Below are 12,832 nucleotides of genomic sequence, written 5' to 3'. Positions count from 1 at the left end.
GTTTCTCTGCCTGTACTCACAGTTCAGTATTGTTTCTCTATCTGTAATCTCAGTTCAGTGTTGTTTCTCAATCTGGATTTACAGTTCAGTGTGTTGTTCCTAGATCTGTCCTCTCAGTTCAATGTTGTTCCTCTCTGTCTGTGCTCAGTTCAGTGTTGTCTGTCTGCTTGTACTCACAGTTCAGTGTTGTTTTGCACTCTGTTTTTACTGTTCAGTGTTGTTTCTCTATCTGTATTCACTGTTGAGTGTTTTTTCTCTACCTGTACTCACAGTTCACAGTTGTTTCTCTATCTGTACTCACTGTTCACAGTTGTTTCTCTATCTGTACTCACTGTTCAGAGTTGTTTCCCTACCTGTACTCACATTTCAATTTTTTTTTGTACTCAGAGTTCAGTGTTGTTTCAGTATCTGTAATCTCAGTTCAGTGTTGTTCCTCTCTGTCTGTATTCACAGATCAAGTATTGTTTATCTGTCATCTCAGTTCAGTGCTGTTTCTCTATCTGTACACTCAGTTCAGTGTTGTTTCTCTGTCTGTACTCACAATTGAATGTTGTTTCACTATCAGTCCTCTCAGTTCAGTGTTGTTTCAATATCTGTACTCTAGCTGTATTCTTCTTTCTCTGTCTGTAATCTCAGTTCAGTGTTGTTTCTCAATCTGTACTCACAGTTCAGTGCTGCTTCTCTATCTGGACTTTCAGCTCAGTGTTTTGTTTCTCTATCTGTACTCTCAGTTCTGTGTTGGTTATTTATCTGTGCTCCCAGTTCAGTCTGTTTTTATCTATGTGTATTCGCAGTTCAGATTTGTTTCACTATCTGTAATCTCAGTTCAGTGTTGTTCCTCTGCCTGTACTCACAGTTCAGTATTGTTTCTCTGTCTGTAATCTCAGTTCAGTGTTGTTTCTCAATCTGGACTAACTGTTCAGTGTGTTGTTTCTAGATCTGTCCTCTCAGTTCAGGGTTGTTCCTCTCTGTCTGTGCTCAGTTCAGTGTTGTCTGTCTGCCTGTAATCACAGTTCAGTGTTGTTTTGCACTCTGTTTTTACTGTTCAGTGTTGTTTCTCTATCTGTATTCACTGTTGAGTGTTGTTTCTCTATCTGTACTCACATTTCAATGTTTGTTTTGTACTCAGAGTTCAGTGTTGTTTCAGTATCTGTAATCTCAGTTCAGTGTTGTTCCTCTCTGTCTGTACTCACACATCAAGTATTGTTTATCTGTAATCTCAGTTCAGTGTTGTTTCTCTGTCTGTACTCACAATTGAATGTTGTTTCACTATCAGTCCTCTCAGTTCAGTGTTGTTTCAATATCTGTACTCTAGCTGTATTCTTCTTTCTCTGTCTGTAATCTCAGTTCAGTGTTGTTTCTCAATCTGGACTAACAGTTCAGTGTGTTGTTTCTAGATCTGTCCTCTCAGTTCAGGGTTGTTCCTCTCTGTCTGTGCTCAGTTCAGTGTTGTCTGTCTGCCTGTAATCACAGTTCAGTGTTGTTTTGCACTCTGTTTTTACTGTTCAGTGTTGTTTCTCTATCTGTATTCACTGTTGAGTGTTGTTTCTCTATCTGTACTCACAGTTCACAGTTGTTTCTCTATCTGTACTCACAGTTCACAGTTGTTTCTCTATCTGTACTCACAGTTCACAGTTGTTTCTCTATCTGTACTCACTGTTCAGAGTTGTTTCCCTACATGTACTCACATTTCAATTTTTTTTTGTACTCAGAGTTCAGTGTTGTTTCAGTATCTGTAATCTCAGTTCAGTGTTATCCCACTCTGTCTGTACTCACAGATCAAGTATTGTTTATCTGTCATCTCAGTTCAGTGCTGTTTCTCTATCTGTACACTCAGTTCAGTGTTGTTTCTCTGTCTGTACTCTAGCTGTATTCTTCTTTCTCTGTCTGTACTCTCAGTTGAGGTTTGTTTCTCAATCTGTACTCACAGTTCAGTGCTGCTTCTCTATCTGGACTTTCAGCTCAGTGTGTTGTTTCTCTATCTGTATTCTCAGTTCTGTTTTGGTTATTTATCTATGCTCCCAGTTCAGTCTGTTTTTATCTATGTGTATTCGCAGTTCAGTGTTGTTTCACTATCTGTAATCTCAGTTCAGTGTTGTTTCTCTGTCTGTACTCTAGCTGTATTCTTCTTTCTCTGTCTGTAATCTCAGTTCAGGTTTGTTTCTCAATCTATATTCAGAGTTCAGTGTTGCTTTAATAACTGTACTCTTAGTTCAGTGCTTCTTCGCTATCTGGACTTTCAGCTCAGTGTTTTGTTTCTCTATCTGTACTTTCAGTTCAGTGTTGGTTATTTATCTGTGCTCCCAGTTCAGTCTGTTTTTATCTATGTGTATTCGCAGTTCAGTGTTGTTTCACTATCTGTAATCTCAGTTCAGTGTTGTTCCTCTGCCTGTACTCACAGTTCAGTCTTTTTTCTCTATCTGTATTCTCAGTTCAGTGTTGTTTCTCAGTCTGGATTTACAGTTCAGTGTGTTGTTTCTAGATGTGTCCTCTCTGTTCAGTGTTGTTCCTCTCTGTCTGTGCTCAGATCAGTGTTGTCTGTCTGCCTGTACTCACAGTTCAGTGTTGTATTGCACTCTGTTTTTACTGTTCAGTGTTGTGTCTCTATCTGTATTCACTGTTGAGAGTTGTTTCTCTATCTGTACTCACAGTTCACAGTTGTTTCTCTATCTGTACTCACAGTTCACAGTTGTTTCTCTATCTGTACTCACTGTTCCGAGTTGTTTCTCTATCTGTACTCATTGTTCAGTGTTGTTTCGCTATCTGTATTCAATGTTCAGTGCTGTTTCTCTATCTGTACTCACAGTTCACAGTTGTTTCTCTATCTGTACTCACAGTTCACAGTTGTTTCTCTATCTGTACTCACATTTCAATGTTTGTTTTGTACTCAGAGTTCAGTGTTGTTTCAGTATCTGTAATCTCAGTTCAGTGTTGTTCCTCTCTGTCTGTACTCACAGATCAAGTATTGTTTATCTGTAATCTCAGTTCAGTGTTGTTTCTCTGTCTGTACTCACAATTGAATGTTTTTTTCACTATCAGTCCACTCAGTTCAGTGTTGTTTCAATATCTGTACTCTCGCTGTATTCTTCTTTGTCTGTCTGTACTCTCAGATCAGGTTTGTTTCTCAATCTGTAATCTCAGTTCAGTGCTGTTTCTCTATCTGGACTGTCAGCTCAGTGTGTTGTTTCTCTACCTGTCCTCTCAGTTCTTGTTGGTTATTTATCTGTGCTCCCAGTTTAGTCTGTTTTTATCTATGTGGACTCGCAGTTCAGTGTTGTTTCACTGTCTGTAATCTCAGTTCAGAGTTGTTCCTCAGCCTGTACTCACAGTTCAGTATTGTTTCTCTATCTGTAATCTCAGTTCAGTGTTGTTTCTCAATCTGGATTTACAGTTCAGTGTGTTGTTTCTAGATCTGTCCTTTCAGTTCAGTGCTGTTCCTCTCTGTCTGTGCTCAGTTCAGTGTTGTCTGTCTGCCTGTACTCACAGTTCAGTGTTGTTTTGCACTCTGTTTTTACTGTTCAGTGTTGTTTCTCTATCTGTATTCACTGTTCAGTGCTGTTTCTCTATCTGTACTCACAGTTCACAGTTGTTTCTCTATCTGTACTCACAGTTAACAGTTGTTTCTCTAACTGTACTCACTGTTCAGAGTTGTTTCCCTACATGTACTCACATTTCAATTTTTTTTTGTACTCAGAATTCAGTGTTGTTTCAGTATCTGTAATCTCAGTTCAGTGTTATTCCTCTCTGTCTGTACTCACAGATCAAGTATTGTTTATCTGTCATCTCAGTTCAGTGCTGTTTCTCTATCTGTACACTCAGTTCAGTGTTGTTTCTCTGTCTGTACTCTAGCTGTATTCTTCTTTCTCTGTCTGTACTCTCAGTTCAGGTTTGTTTCTCAATCTATATTCAGCGTTCAGTGTTGCTTTAATAACTGTACTCACAGTTCAGTGCTTCTTCTCTATCTGGACTTTCAGCTCAGTGTTTTGTTTCTCTATCTGTACTTTCAGTTCTGTGTTGGTTATTTATCTGTGCTCCCAGTTCAGTCTGTTTTTATCTGTGTGTATTCGCAGTTCAGTGTTGTTTCACTATCTGTAATCTCAGTTCAGTGTTGTTCCTCTGCCTGTACCCACAGTTCAGTATTGTTTCTCTATCTGTATTCTCAGTTCAGTGTTGTTTCTCAATCTGGATTTACAGTTCAGTGTGTTGTTTCTAGATCTGTCCTCTCAGTTCAGTGTTGTTCCTCTCTGTCTGTGCTCAGTTCAGTGTTGTCTGTCTGCCTGTACTCACAGTTCAGTGTTGTATTGCACTCTGTTTTTACTTTTCAGTGTTGTGTCTCTATCTGTATTCACTGTTGAGAGTTGTTTCTCTATCTGTACTCACAGTTCACAGTTGTTTCTCTATCTGTACTCACAGTTCACAGTTGTTTCTCTATCTGTACTCACTGTTCAGAGTTGTTTCTCTATCTGTACTCATTGTTCAGTGTTGTTTCTCTATCTGTATTCACTGGTCAGTGTTGTTTCTCTATCTGTACTCACAGTTCACAGTTGTTTCTCTATCTGTACTCACAGTTCACAGTTGTTTCTCTATCTCTACTCACAGTTCACAGTTGTTTCTCCATCTGTACTCACTGTTCAGAGTTGTTTATCTATCTGTACTCATTGTTCAGTGTTGTTTCTCTATCGGTATTCACTGTTCAGTGTTGTTTCTTTATCTGTACTCAAAGTTCACAGTTGTTTCTCTATCTGTACTCACAGTTCACAGTTGTTTCTCTATCTGTACTCCCAGTTCAATGTTTTTTTTGTACTCAGAGTTCAGTGTTGTTTCAGTATCTGTAATCTCAGTTCAGTGTTTTTCCTCTGCCTTTACTCACAGATCAAGTGTTGTTTATCTGTAATCTCAGTTCAGTGCTGTTTCTCTATCTGTACACTCAGTTCAGTGTTGTTTCTCTGTCTGTATTCACAATTGAATGTTGTTTCACTATCAGTCCTCTCAGTTCAGTGTTGTTTCAATATCTGTACTCTAGCTGTATTCTTCTTTCTCTGTCTGTACTCTCAGATCAGGTTTGTTTCTCAATCTGTACTCACAGTTCAGTTCTGCTTCTCTATCTGGACTTTCAGCTCAGTGTTTTGTTTCTCTATCTGTACTCTATGTTCTGTGTTGGTTATTTATCTGTGCTCCCAGTTCAGTCTGTTTTTATCTATGTGTATTCGCAGTTCAGTGTTGTTTCACTATCTGTAACCTCAGTTCAGTGTTGTTCCTCTGCCTGTACTCACAGTTCAGTATTGTTTCTCTTTCTGTAATCTCAGTTCAGTGTTGTTTCTCAATCTGGATTTACAGTTCAGTGTGTTGTTTCTAGATCTGTCCTCTCAGTTCAGTGTTGTTCCTCTCTGTCTGTGCTCAGTTCAGTGTTGTCTGTCTGCCTGTACTCACAGTTCAGTGTTGTTTTGCACTCTGTTTTTACTCTTCAGTGTTGTTTCTCTATCTGTATTCACTGTTCAGTGCTGTTTCTCTATCTGTACTCACAGTTCACAGTTGTTTCTCTTTCTGTACTCACAGTTCACAGTTGTTTCTCTATCTGTACTCACAGTTAACAGTTGTTTCTCTATCTGTACTCACTGTTCAGAGTTGTTTCCCTACCTGTACTCACATTTCAATTTTTTTTTGTACTCAGAGTTCAGTGTTGTTTCAGTATCTGTAATCTCAGTTCAGTGTTATCCCACTCTGTCTGTACTCACAGATCAAGTATTGTTTATCTGTCATCTCAGTTCAGTGCTGTTTCTCTATCTGTACACTCAGTTCAGTGTTGTTTCTCTGTCTGTACTCTAGCTGTATTCTTCTATCTCTGTCTGTACTCTCAGTTCAGGTTTGTTTCTCAATCTATATTCACAGTTCAGTGTAGCTTTACTAACTGTAATCACAGTTCAGTGCTGCTTCTCTATCTGGACTTTCAGCTCAGAGTTTTGTTTCTCTATCTGTACTTTCAGTTCTGTGTTGGTTATTTATCTGTGCTCCCAGTTCAGTCTCTTTTTATCTATGTGTATTCGCAGTTCAGTGTTGTTTCACTATTTGTAATCTCAGTTCAGTGCTGTTCCTCTGCCTGTACTCACAGTTCAGTATTGTTTCTCTGTCTGTAATCTCAGTTCAGTGTTGTTTCTCAATCTGGACTAACAGTTCAGTGTGTTGTTTCTAGATCTGTCCTCTCAGTTCAGGGTTGTTCCTCTCTGTCTGTGCTCAGTTCAGTGTTGTCTGTCTGCCTGTAATCACAGTTCAGTGTTGTTTTGCACTCTGTTATTACTGTTCAGTGTTGTTTCTCTATCTGTATTCACTGTTCAGTGCTCTTTCTCTATCTGTACTCACAGTTCACAGTTGTTTCTCTATCTGTACTCACTGATCACAGTTGTTTCTCTATCTGTACTCACTGTTCAGAGTTGTTTCCCTACCTGTACTCACATTTCAATTTTTTTTTGTACTCAGAGTTCAGTGTTGTTTCAGTATCTGTAATCTCAGTTCAGTGTTGTCCCTCTCTGTCTGTATTCACAGATCAAGTATTGTTTATCTGTCATCTCAGTTCAGTGCTGTTTCTCTATCTGTACACTCAGTTCAGTGTTGTTTCTCTGTCTGTACTCTAGCTGTATTCTTCTTTCTCTGTCTGAAATCTCAGTTCAGGTTTGTTTCTCAATCTGTACTCACAGTTCAGTGTTGCTTTACTAACTGTACTCACAGTTCAGTTCTGCTTCTCTATCTGGACTTTCAGCTCAGTGTTTTGTTTCTCTATCTGTACTCTCAGTTCTGTGTTGGTTATTTATCTGTGCTCCCAGTTCAGTCTGTTTTTATCTACGTGTATTCGCAGTTCAGTGTTGTTTCACTATCTGTAATCTCAGTTCAGTGTTGTTCCTCTGCCTGTACTCACAGTTCAGTTTTGTTTCTCTGTCTGTAATCTCAGTTCAGTGTTGTTTCTCAATCTGGATTTACAGTTCAGTGTGTTGTTTCTAGATCTGTCCTCTCAGTTCAGTGTTGTTCCTCTCTGTCTGTGCTCAGTTCAGTGTTGTCTGTCTGCCTGTACTCACAGTTAAGTGTTGTTTTGCACTCTGTTTTTACTGTTCAGTGTTGTTTCTCTATCTGTATTCACTGTTGAGTGTTGTTTCTCTATCTGTACTCACAGTTCACAGTTGTTTCTCTATCTGTACTCACAGTGCACAGTTGTTTCTCTATCTGTACTCACTGTTCAGAGTTGTTTCTCTATCTGTACTCATTGTTCAGTGTTGTTTCTCTATCTGTATTCACTGTTCAGTGTTGTTTCTCTATCTGTACTCACAGTTCACAGTTGTTTCTCTATCTGTACTCACAGTTCACAGTTGTTTCTCTATCTGTACTCACTGTTCAGAGTTGTTTCTCTATTTGTACTCATTGTTCAGTGTTGTTTCTCTATCGGTATTCACTGTTCAGTGTTGTTTCTCTATCTGTACTCACTGTTCAGTGTTGTTTCTCTATCTGTACTCACAGTTCACAGTTGTTTCTCTATCTGTACTCACAGTTCAATGTTTTTTTTGTACTCAGAGTTCAGTGTTGTTTCAGTATCTGTAATCTCAGTTCAGTGTTTTTCCTCTGCCTGTACTCACAGATCAAGTATTGTTTATCTGTAATCTCAGTTCAGTGCTGTTTCTCGATCTGTACACTCAGTTCAGTGTTGTTTCTCTGTCTGTACTCACAATTGAATGTTGTTTCACTATCGGTCCTCTCAGTTCAGTGTTGTTTCAATATCTGTACTCTAGCTGTATTCTTCTTTCTCTGTCTGTACTCTCAGTTCAGGTTTGTTTCTCAATCTGTACTCACAGTTCAGTGCTGCTTCTCTATCTGGACTTTCAGCTCAGTGTTTTGTTTCTCTATCTGTACTCTCAGTTCTGTGTTGGTTATTTATCTGTGCTCCCAGTTCAGTCTGTTTTTATCTACGTGTATTCGCAGTTCAGTGTTGTTTCACTATCTGTAATCTCAGTTCAGTGTTGTTCCTCTGCCTGTACTCACAGTTCAGTATTGTTTCTCTGTCTGTAATGTCAGTTCAGTGTTGTTTCTCAATCTTGACGAACAGTTCAGTGTGTAGTTTCTAGATCTGTCCTCTCAGTTCAGTGTTGTTCCTCTCTGTCTGTGCTCAGTTCAGTGTTGACTGTCTGCCTGTAATCACAGTTCAGTGTTGTTTTGCACTCTGTTTTTACTGTTCAGTGTTGTTTCTCTATCTGTATTCACTGTTCAGTGCTCTTTCTCTATCTGTACTCACAGTTCACAGTTGTTTCTCTATCTGTACTCACTGTTCATTGTTTTTTCCCTACATGTACTCATATTTCAATTTTTTTTTGTACTCAGAGTTCAGTGTTGTTTCAGTATCTGTAATCTCAGTTCAGTGTTGTTCCTCTCTGTCTGTAATCATAGTTCAAGTATTGTTTATCTGTAATCTCAGTTCAGTGCTGTTTCTCTATCTGTACACTCAGTTCAGTGTTGTTTCTCTGTCTGTACTCACAATTGAATGTTGTTTCACTATCAGTCCTCTCAGTTCAGTGTTGTTTCAATATCTGTACTCCAGCTGTATTCTTCTTTCTCTGTCTGTACTCTCAGTTCAGGTTTGTTTCTCAATCTGTACTCACAGTTCAGTGCTGCTTCTATATCTGGACTTTCAGCTCAGTTCTGGTTCTCTATCTGGACTTTCAGCTCAGTGTTTTGTTACTCTATCTGTACTCTCAGTTCTGTGTTGGTTATTTATCTGTGCTCCCAGTTCAGTCTGTTTTTATCTATGTGTATTCGCAGTTCAGAGTTGTTTCTCTATCTGTAATCTCAGTTCAGTGTTGTTTCTCAATCTGGATTTACAGTTCAGTGTGTTGTTCCTAGATCGGTCCTCTCAGTTCAGTGTTGTTCCTCTCTTTCTGTGCTCAGTTCAGTGTTGTCTGTCTGCCTGTACTCACAGTTCAGTGTTGTTTTGCACTTTGTTTTTACTGTTCAGTGTTGTTTCTCTATCTGTACTCCCATTTAACAGTTGTTTCTCTATCTGTACTCACTGTTCAGAGTTGTTTCCCTACCTGTACTCACATTTCAGTGTTGCTTTACTAACTGTACTCACAGTTCAGTTCTGCTTCTCGATCTGGACTTTCAGCTCAGTGTTATGTTTCTCTATCTGTACTCTCAGTTCTGTGTTGGTTATTTATCTGTGCTCCCAGTTCAGTCTGTTTTTATCTATGTGTATTCGCAGTTCAGTATTGTTTCACTATCTGTAATCTCCGTTCAGTGTTGTTCCTCTGCCTGTACTCACAGTTCAGTATTGTTTCTCTATCTGTAATCTCAGTTCAGTGTTGTTTCTCAATCTGGACTAACAGTTCAGTGTGTTGTTTCTAGATCTGTCCTCTCAGTTCAGTGTTGTTCCTCTCTGTGTGTGCTCAGTTCAGTGTTGTCTGTCTGCCTGTACTCACAGTTCAGTATTGTTTTGCACTCTGTTTTTACTGTTCAGTGTTGTTTCTCTATCTGTATTCACTGTTGAGTGTTGTTTCTCTATCTGTACTCACAGTTCACAGTTGTTTCTCTATGTGTACTCACAGTTCACAGTTGTTTCTCTATCTGTACTCACTGTTCAGAGTTGTTTCTCAATCTGTACTCACTGTTCACAGTTGTTTCTCTATCTGTCCTCACTGTTCAGAGTTGTTTCCCTACATGTACTCACATTTCAATTTTTTTTTGTACTCAGAGATCAGTGTTGTTTCAGTATCTGTAATCTCAGTTCAGTGTTGTTCCTCTCTGTCTGTATTCACAGATCAAGTATTGTTTCTCTGTCATCTCAGTTCAGTGCTGTTTTTCTATCTGTACACTCAGTTCAGTGTTGGTTCTCTGTCTGTACTCTAGCTGTATTCTTCTTTCTCTGTCTGTACTCTCAGTTCAGGTTTGTTTCTCAATCTGTACTCACAGTTCAGTGTTGCTTTACGAACTGTACTCACAGTTCAGTTCTGCTTCTCTATCTGGACTTTCAGCTCAGAGTTTTGTTTCTCTATCTGTACTCTCAGTTCTGTGTTGGTTATTTATCTGTGCTCCCAGTTCAGTCTGTTTTTATCTATGTGTATTCGCAGTTCAGTGTTGTTTCACTATCTGTAATCTCAGTCAGTGTTGTTCCTCTGCCTGTACTCACAGTTCAGTATTGTTTCTCTGTCTGTAATCTCAGTTCAGTGTTGTTTCTCAATCTGGATTTACAGTTCAGTGTGTTGTTTCTAGATCTGTCCTCTCAGTTCAGTGTTGTTCCTCTCTGTCTGTGCTCAGGTCAGTGTTGTCTGTCTGCCTGTAATCACAGTTCAGTGTTGTTTTGCACTCTGTTTTTACTGTTCAGTGTTGTTTCTCTATCTGTATTCACTGTTGAGAGTTGTTTCTCTATCTGTACTCACAGTTCACAGTTGTTTCTCTATCTGTACTCACAGTTCACAGTTGTTTCTCTATCTGTACTCACTGTTCAGAGTTGTTTCTCTATCTGTACTCATTGTTCAGTGTTGTTTCTCTATCTGTATTCACTGTTCAGTGTTGTTTCTCTATCTGTACTCACAGTTCACAGTTGTTTCTCTATCTGTACTCACAGTTCACAGTTGTTTCTCTATCTGTACTCACTGTTCAGAGTTGTTTCTCTATCTGTACTCACAGTTCACAGTTGTTTCTCTATCTGTACTCACTGTTCGGAGTTGTTTCTCTATCTGTACTCATTGTTCAGTGTTGTTTCTCTATCGGTATTCACTGTTCAGTGTTGTTTCTCTATCTGTACTCACAGTTCACAGTTGTTTCTCTATCTGTACTCACAGTTCAATGTTTTTTTTGTACTCAGAGTTCAGTGTTGTTTCAGTATCTGTAATCTCAGTTCAGTTTTTTTCCTCTGCCTGTACTCACAGATCAAGTCTTGTTTATCTGTAATCTCAGTTCAGTGCTGTTTCTCGATCTGTACACTCAGTTCAGTGTTGTTTCTCTGTCTGTACTCACAATTGAATGTTGTTTCACTATCAGTCCTCTGAGTTCAGTGTTGTCTCAATATCTGTACTCTAGCTGTATTCTTCTTTCTCTGTCTGTACTCTCAGATCAGGTTTGTTTCTCAATCTGTAATCTCAGTTCAGTGCTGTTTCTCTATCTGGACTGTCAGCTCAGTGTGTTGTTTCTCTACCTGTCTTCTCAGTTCTTTGTTGGTTATTTATCTGTGCTCCCAGTTTAGTCTGTTTTTATCTATGTGGACTCGCAGTTCAGTGTTGTTTCACTGTCTGTAATCTCAGTTCAGAGTTGTTCCTCTGCCTGTACTCACAGTTCAGTATTGTTTCTCTATCTGTAATCTCAGTTCAGTGTTGTTTCTCAATCTGGATTTACAGTTCAGTGTGTTGTTTCTAGATCTGTCCTCTCAGTTCAGTGCTGTTCCTCTCTGTCTGTGCTCAGTTCAGTGTTGTCTGTCTGCCTGTACTCACAGTTCAGTGTTGTTTTGCACTCTGTTTTTACTGTTCAGTGTTGTTTCTCTATCTGTATTCACTGTTCAGTGCTGTTTCTCTATCTGTACTCACAGTTCACAGTTGTTTCTCTATCTGTACTCACAGTTCACAGTTGTTTCTCTATCTGTACTCACAGTTAACAGTTGTTTCTCTAACTGTACTCACTGTTCAGAGTTGTTTCCCTACATGTACTCACATTTCAATTTTTTTTTGTACTCAGAATTCAGTGTTGTTTCAGTATCTGTAATCTCAGTTCAGTGTTATTCCTCTCTGTCTGTACTCACAGATCAAGTATTGTTTATCTGTCATCTCAGTTCAGTGCTGTTTCTCTATCTGTACACTCAGTTCAGTGTTGTTTCTCTGTCTGTACTCTAGCTGTATTCTTCTTTCTCTGTCTGTACTCTCAGTTCAGGTTTGTTTCTCAATCTATGTTCAGCGTTCAGTGTTGCTTTAATAACTGTACTCACAGTTCAGTGCTTCTTCTCTATCTGGACTTTCAGCTCAGTGTTTTGTTTCTCTATCTGTACTTTCAGTTCTGTGTTGGTTATTTATCTGTGCTCCCAGTTCAGTCTGTTTTTATCTGTGTGTATCCGCAGTTCAGTGTTGTTTCACTATCTGTAATCTCAGTTCAGTGTTGTTCCTCTGCCTGTACTCACAGTTCAGTATTGTTTCTCTATCTGTATTCTCAGTTCAGTGTTGTTTCTCAATCTGGATTTACAGTTCAGTGTGTTGTTTCTAGATCTGTCCTCTCAGTTCAGTGTTGTTCCTCTCTGTCTGTGCTCAGTTCAGTGTTGTCTGTCTGCCTGTACTCACAGTTCAGTGTTGTATTGCACTCTGTTTTTACTGTTCAGTGTTGTGTCTCTATCTGTATTCACTGTTGAGAGTTGTTTCTCTATCTGTACTCACAGTTCACAGTTGTTTCTCTATCTGTACTCACAGTTCACAGTTGTTTCTCTATCTGTACTCACTGTTCAGAGTTGTTTCTCTATCTGTACTCACAGTTCAGTGTTGTTTCTCTATCTGTATTCACTGGTCAGTGTTGTTTCTCTATCTGTACTCACAGTTCACAGTTGTTTCTCTATCTGTACTCACAGTTCACAGTTGTTTCTCTATCTGTACTCACAGTTCATAGTTGTTTCTCTATCTGTACTCATAGTTCACAGTTGTTTCTCAATCTGTACTCACTGTTCAGAGTTGTTTATCTATCTGTACTCATTGTACAGTGTTGTTTCTCTATCGGTATTCACTGTTCAGTGTTGTTTCTTTATCTGTACTCAAAGTTCACAGTTGTTTCTCTATCTGTACTCACAGTTCACAGTTGTTTCTCTGTCTGTAGTCACTGTTCAGAGTTG

This window comes from Chiloscyllium punctatum, chromosome 22 (assembly GCF_047496795.1).
Source record: "Chiloscyllium punctatum isolate Juve2018m chromosome 22, sChiPun1.3, whole genome shotgun sequence".
NCBI lineage: Eukaryota > Metazoa > Chordata > Chondrichthyes > Orectolobiformes > Hemiscylliidae > Chiloscyllium > Chiloscyllium punctatum.
The sequence above is the reverse complement of the archived record's forward strand: the minus strand, read 5'-3'. Positions refer to the sequence as shown.